Source organism: Marmota marmota, unplaced genomic scaffold (genome assembly GCF_001458135.2).
Source record: "Marmota marmota marmota unplaced genomic scaffold, marMar, whole genome shotgun sequence".
Classification (NCBI taxonomy): domain Eukaryota; kingdom Metazoa; phylum Chordata; class Mammalia; order Rodentia; family Sciuridae; genus Marmota; species Marmota marmota.
The window spans coordinates 3,799,788-3,804,698 of record NW_025999891.1 but is presented as its reverse complement, the minus strand read 5'-3'; the positions used below and the strand labels follow the sequence as shown (position 1 = coordinate 3,804,698).

The window sequence follows — 4,911 nt, the reverse complement described above, 5'->3', positions numbered from 1 at the left end:
CCCCTTGTCGCAGAGCTTGGGCTGGGCAGCTCGCTGGGGCTCCGCGGGGGGGGGGGCGGCGGTCGGTCGCCAGGCCCCCTCCTCCCTCCTCGCCCTCCAGCTAGCAGCTACCTGAGCGCTGCGGGGGGCTGCGTTTGCCTACTCCGCTCCAGACCTGACGGCTAAAGGGTAAGGGCACCTCTGCTAGGGAAAGGAGACCTGGCGGGGGGCGGGGAAATTCGGCCCACTCAGGCCTCTACGGAAGAAGGGATGTGGGAGTGGGGTGGGGGAGGGAGACAAGGAGGGTCTGTGATTCTGTGGGTGGGGTGAAGAAGCTGGTTAGCTGGGCGCCCTCCTGTTATGAGGGGCAGGAGCAATTACATTCCTTTTTCCTGAGGGTCACCGGAAGGGGTGGTGGAAGGGGATGTTTCGAGGAAGGTGTGGCCCTCGTAGGGAGACAGGATTGATGTGCACCCCGATTTAAAGGCGCGAAGTCCCTTTCCCTCAGGTCTCTCTGCTCCTCCCGTTCCTCCTCCTCCTTTGTAGTGTCTATGTATTCTTGGGAAGGGAGACTGCTCTGGGTAGCCTGCTGGGTGGATTCAACCCTCAAGAAATCTATACTTCTCTTTAGGGGTAATGGAAGCGTTTCTCTCCCCCTACCCTTCCCCCTTCCTCATCGTCTAGTGTACTGCAATGCTGCAGAAGTCCGAGGCAATTTCTTCATACACAGACCCATGTATACACTGAAGGGAGGGGGGAGCAGGAGAGAGAAGTAATGGCGCTTCCCTTGGAAAGGTTACTCTTCTTCCTTTGATTTTTAAATCGATAACAGTACCGTTAATACTCTTCTCCTGAGATCTGTCCATGGAAAGTATAGCTGCTCCTGTTGTTATTGTTAGGGGGTATGGCCTTTCAAGAGGACCCCTCAAGTTAGAACAGTTGGTGTGTCTCTGGATGGGCTTTTTTTTTTTTTTTGGAGCAGGTTGAGTTTTCGTTAGAATTCAAATAAAATAATTTTGTATTCTCTTATTTTTCTTCCTATAGCTTTTGCAAGTTTTGAAGAGTTATTAAAAATTATACAGGGGTTGGGGCTGTGGCTCAGCGGTAGCGCGCTTGCTTGGCATGAGTGAGGCGCTGGGTTGGATTCCCAGCAACATATACAAATAAATAAAATAAAGGTCCATCAACAACTAAAAAATATTTTTAAAAAACCAATTATTACATACAGACAGACTTTCTGATAGACGTTTGTCCCTGGGCTGTGGATTTTAAAGGTTAATACTGTTTTGTGTAATATTGAAATTGGAATTTTTCTGAAAATCATTAGGTTAGAAATCTTTCTGTAGCAAATGCTCTGTTTCTTAAAGAAATGAAGATAATTGATATTAATATGCCCATTTATGATTAACTTTTGCTTTGTATCATTTTTTTTTTAAAAGGTCATCTCAGTTGGTTTGGTACTTGTTGGTTTTGTCTGGGTAAACATAAATAAAAACAATTTTAACATTGCCACGTGCTTTTTGTGACCAAAAAGTAGCCTTCAAGTCCTGAAGGAATCTTGATGTACTGTCAATATTTTTTCCTTTAAGTGTTTAGGTTTACTGGGGAAGTGATTTAAAAATGTTCCATATGTGAATATTAGTAGAATTAAATAATTTTCCCAAAGTGATGAAGATGACTAAAATGTAATATCACAGATATGATCTGTCTTGATATTTTACAAACAAGTTATAGTTGGTGTTTAAGTTTTACTTAGTGAATTATTTATTTAAAAAATACTTTTGTGTTTATGTTATCATTAAATGTACCCAGAACTTTCTTGGTGTGTTGCTTTTTTGAAATCTGTTTGAATACAGGGATATAAAGATGTTAGCAATAGTGCTGGGCACTAATAGTTTCTATTATCTTATTTCATGATTTTGATATAGTTTTATCATTTTTTTCCCCTCACAAAATAGAATGCTCTTTGCCTTCTTTCTTCCCTTTTGATGTTCATTTCAATTGATTTAATTTAAGCAGCACTATTCATTTGAATCTGTATTTCATGATACAAAATTGCATGTTGTGATGTGTGGAGTTTTCTCCTATATGGCAAATTTCTATTTCTGTAGATTATGGTTTGTTGATAATGAATTCATGTATACTAGCATGTGTATATCCAACCATACTGCTTGCTAGAGACATCCTTTATCTTAGAAAGATTGCAGGAAGAGAGGCTTTATCAATAAAAGCTATAAAATTTAAGAATATACACAGGGTGTGTATTTGCTATATTTCAGCATACAGGGACTAAGTGGTACTCTTGGGGGTAACAAAAAGAAACACTGTTTTCCATAGCTGATAGGAACTCTGCCTAAAAGTGGTAAAAGTGTCTTCAGGATCAATTAGCTAAATTTGTTATTAAGGAAAAACTGCCTGAGGGTTTTTTCAGAAGATGACCTCTGATGTCACTGTCAGAAAGAGAATACTGAGAGCTGTTAGTCTGGGTTGATTCCAGATTAGTATGGCACTTCTTATGTTTCTAAATAGTTCATGTACAAAATGGCAGTGTACATCACTTCCTGTTCTTTCACAACTGGCTCTTTCTGTGGATTCCCTTTTAATGACTTAATTTTTGGCATTCTGATCTCTGATTCGTTAATTTGGTTATAATCTCATGTCTTATACATGGAGGACTATCTTAGAATCCACTGGTTTAGAGACTTTTACAATAACAAAACATTGCTTCTAAACTGAAGAATATTATCAAAAATAAATTGAAACTCTGAAAGGTTTTTTTGTCTGTGTGTGGCTCACACACAAACCCACCCAACTGCAGGGATTGAACCCAAAGCCTTGTGCATGCTAAACAAGCGCTGTACCATTGAGCTATATCCTCAACCCTCTGAGAGGGTTTTTTTTGGTACTGGTGATTGAACCCAGGGGCACATTACCACTGAGCTACATCCCCAGTTCTTTTTATTTTTTGTTTTGAGACAGGGTCTTGCTAAATTGCTGAAACTGGCCTCAAATTTGTGATCCTCCTTTGTCAGCTGGGATTACAGTACATGCTACCTCACCCTGCTCTTGAGAGGTTTTAAAGAGATACAGTAGTGTGTAAGACCAAAATGTACAAGGGGTTGCTGAATAGAAAATAATTATTGTTTTTTCTATAATATAAACTTCTGGAGAACTGTGTATATGGCAATTAATTGAATATATGTTATTAAAAAATAAGATTTGTTTATCAAGACATGCATGGGGGCAGCCATTGTAACTCAGTGGTAGAGCACTTGCCTAGCATGTGTGAGGCACTGAGTTTGATCCTCAGTACCACATAAAAATAAACGAATAAAATAAAGGCATTGTGTCCATCTACAACTAAATAAAAATATGCATTGTATTTGGTCCCATTCTTTGATGCCATTCCATCAATAAGAATGAAATTGATTAGTTATTAGGATACCATAATGACAGGATACTCCCAAAGAAGTATAATTGATTTTAATAATTTGATGATTCTTAGTGGACATGAATACTTAGTAAATCCAGAAGTTACCTTTGCCAACTGTTGGCATTTCATGTAGAATTGAGATTAATTGGTTCTTCATAGTACCTGGAAATAAGTTGTTTTGCATTTGGCTGATTTGTTTATTAAAATCAGTTAATTTCTCATTTGTATCTATCTCCTTTTGATTATAAGTAGTTTTTATTATAACAGCTAATTGCATTCATACAGATTTAACTTTCAAGAAATTAAGAGCTTTTTTTGGTAAGAGTTAAGGATTCAGTTTAGGATCATATGTGAATGAATCTCTTCTTTAAAATTTTGACTATTGACTACTATTTCTATAGTCAAGTCTTGTATACAATTGGACTATTTCATTAAACAGTGTGCCAAAATATGATCATCTGCTTTTTAGGTTTCTGAACTTCTTCATGGCTGGACTCTTTTTTTTTTTTTTTTTAAATATTCTTTAAGGTTTCCTGTTATAAAATGAAAGTGAGAAGATATAACCAGTATTTTGTTCCTTTATATTCCATTGTTGGGTTAAAGTAGTTGAATTTTTAGTGATTAAAATTTGACTTTTTCAGGGGTAGGAGGGTACCAGGGGTTGAATCAGGGGCACTTGGCCATTGAGCCACATCCCCAGCCCTATTTTGTATTTTATTTAGAGACAGGGTCTCACTGAGTTGCTTAGCACCTCGCTGTTGCTGAGGCTGGCTTTGAACTTGTGATCCTCCTGTCTCAGCCTCCTGAGTCACTGGGATTACAGGCCTGCATCACCACACCTAGCTAAAATTTGATTTTTAATTTCATTAAAAATGTTTTATATCTTCTAAAATATCACATGAATTAAAACCTTCGGAAGGGCTAGAAACGGCTATTTTCAATTGAGGTGTTTTTGTCATCATTTGATAACAGTTATTTCTATTTCTATATTCCTTCAATTTGTGCTAGAAGCAGATTTTTTGTTCTGAAATATAGTCTAAGGCTGTGTCTTCTTACATGGTGACACATGTGGTTCATAAAAGATAGGGGTTTAAAAGTTTCTCAAAGTACCTTGCAGGGCACAGTGGCATATGTCTATAATTCCAGCTATTCTGGAGGCTGAGGCAGGAGAGCAAGTGTGAGGCTAGCCTAGGCAATGTCTCAAAATAAGATAAAATGGGCTTGAGATGTAGCTTTGTGATAGAGTGCCCCTAGGTTTAACCCCCAGTAAGGGGTGTGGGTGGGATGGGAGTGGGGTGGGAGTGACAGGTTGTGGGAGAAGAATTTGGCCTATAAAGTAAATAAAGGTACAGGTTACTGAGTACTTTGCATAATACCACAGCCTAGTAAAAATGCTCTTGAGCTAAGTTGGAGAATCACTTGATGCCAAGAGTTTGACATGCCAGCCTGGGCAATGCATCAAGACCCCATCTCAAAAAAAAAAAAAAAAAAAAAAAAAA

The 4,911-nt window shown here is 38.5% G+C and overlaps 1 protein-coding gene across 2 annotated transcripts in view; it reads left to right on the top strand.

The window, feature by feature from the left end:
- The first annotated feature begins 6 nt into the window (after positions 1–6).
- Positions 7–4,911, top strand: part of Taok1 (TAO kinase 1) — a 130,258-nt gene continuing 125,353 nt past the window's right edge. For both annotated transcript variants that reach the window (XM_015501049.2, XM_048793631.1), the window contains exon 1: positions 7–168. The gene's annotated coding sequence lies outside the window, so the exon portion shown is untranslated. The remainder of the gene's footprint in view (positions 169–4,911) is intronic.